Raw genomic sequence first — 2,500 nt, 5'->3', positions numbered from 1 at the left:
CCATGTTGCGCCTTAACCTAACCCATGTTGCGCCTTAACCTAACCTATGTTGCGCCTTAACCTAGCCTATGTTGCGCCTTAACCTAACCTATGTTGCGCCTTAACCTAACCTATGTTGCGCCTTAACCTAACCTATGTTGCGCCTTAACCTAACCTATGTTGCGCCTTAACCTAACCTATGTTGCGCCTTAACCTAACCTATGTTGCGCCGTAACCTAACCTATGTTGCGCCGTAACCTAACCTATGTTGCGCCATAACCTAACCTATGTTGCGCCTTAACCTAACCTATGTTGCGCCTTAACCTAACCTATGTTGCGCCTTAACCTAACCTATGTTGCGCCGTAACCTAACCTATGTTGCGCCTTAACCTAACCTATGTTGCGCCTTAACCTAACCTATGTTGCGCCTTAACCTAACCTATGTTGCGCCTTAACCTAACCTATGTTGCGCCTTAACCTAACCTATGTTGCGCCTTAACCTAACCTATGTTGCGCCTTAACCTAACCTATGTTGCGCCTTAACCTAACCTATGTTGCGCCGTAACCTAACCTATGTTGCGCCTTAACCTAACCTATGTTGCGCCTTAACCTAACCTATGTTGCGCCGTAACCTAACCTATGTTGCGCCTTAACCTAACCTATGTTGCGCCTTAACCTAACCTATGTTGCGCCTTAACCTAACCTATGTTGCGCCTTAACCTAACCTATGTTGCGCCTTAACCTAACCTATGTTGCGCCTTAACCCAACACACGTTGGGCCTTAACCCAACACACGTTGGGCCTTAACCCAACACACGTTGGGCCTTAACCCAACACACGTTGGGCCTTAACCCAACACACGTTGGGCCTTAACCCAACACACGTTGGGCCTTAACCCAACACACGTTGGGCCTTAACCCAACACACGTTGGGCCTTAACCCAACACACGTTGGGCCTTAACCCAACACACGTTGGGCCTTAACCCAACACACGTTGGGCCTTAACCCAACACACGTTGGGCCTTAACCCAACACACGTTGGGCCTTAACCCAACACACGTTGGGCCTTAACCCAACACACGTTGGGCCTTAACCCAACACACGTTGGGCCTTAACCCAACACACGTTGGGCCTTAACCCAACACACGTTGGGCCTTAACCCAACACACGTTGGGCCTTAACCCAACACACGTTGGGCCTTAACCCAACACACGTTGGGCCTTAACCTGCTCTGTAATTGTCATACGACGCGTTAAATTAGTGTAGTGTTGCCTAACTGCAACCCCCGCAATATAGTTTGCTACTCGCACTGCCCGGTCCCCAGAGTATCGCTTCATGTTAAACACCTTGCAGCTATACACTGTAATGCGGATGGCGGCAGGACGTACATGCTCAATGCCCTTCGCAGTTGTTCATTGGCATTCGCATGGCGAAGCACAGCCTACGTTGTGGTACGGCTTGTGGCAACTGTCCGCTGATGTTGTACGTCCAAATCACACACTGTACCGCACATTGGTCCTCATGTACTGAATGATACATCGTGGTACATGTGTGACCGTACCACGACTGCGCCAACAACGGCGAACCATACGGTCCAAATATTGTGCACTCAGCTACGTGTCGTCTCCCTATAAGAGCTGGATTGCAGTATGGTATGCCGTGGATGGCGATCAGCATGAGCCGTCTGTTGATGTAGTGGCGCGTGTTGTCAGACGTAGTCGTCTCTTCTCACACACCGTGATAGCATGGTGCACTGCGTTCCACATCTGCGACATGCGACAGAGGCCGGTTGACAGTCGTTCGCGCAATGGACATCGCATACGTACGGGGGCCACCTTCCACGTGTTCGCGAAGCGTGCACATGTTGTTGCGTGTATGTGGGCAGACATAGTGTGTCGTGACACCTGACACAGGCATGCAACAATCGTTGAATTTGCAAATGGCGATGGACGTCTACGTTTGCTGGTGACGTTACGCAAATGAAGAACTGGTAAACCGTTGTGGTGCGGTTGTTCTCGCTAGAGGTGAATCAGTGATGGCGACGATCGGTTGAGCTACCAACCGGTTGTTTCAGCGATACCCACCATGCCCACGAACGTGAATGGCATGTGGGTGTGAAGCGATACGCGGCGGTGGCTGGGTGGGACCGTCCCCGGCCGGTGAGGGGGGGCCTTCCGGCGTGCTGGCCGCGCGGTGCGTGGGCGCACGCGCTACAGCCGGCTGGTGGGGGCGGCCAGTGGCAGGCGCGCCGGCCGACGGAGGCGGCAGGCGGCGCAGCTGCGCGCCGGCGCACCCTGCACGCGGCGCCGTGCGGCCAAAGTAGGTCCTCGCGGGCCCGGTGCGAAGCGCGGTGGACATCTGCAGTGTGCTGGTCCGATTGAGGACTGTGTGCGCTGAGGATGCGCCGCCGCCCGGCGCTCGGCGCCGCGACGCCGTCTGCTGCTCGGTCGCCTCTGCGGTTCTCGCAGGTGGATTGTATCGCAGCTGTGCGGACGTGTTGGCGCGTGCGCTGTGCTGGGAG

Source organism: Schistocerca americana, unplaced genomic scaffold, assembly GCF_021461395.2.
Source record: "Schistocerca americana isolate TAMUIC-IGC-003095 unplaced genomic scaffold, iqSchAmer2.1 HiC_scaffold_702, whole genome shotgun sequence".
In the NCBI taxonomy this organism is placed as follows: domain Eukaryota; kingdom Metazoa; phylum Arthropoda; class Insecta; order Orthoptera; family Acrididae; genus Schistocerca; species Schistocerca americana.
Note: the sequence above shows the minus strand (reverse complement) of the source record.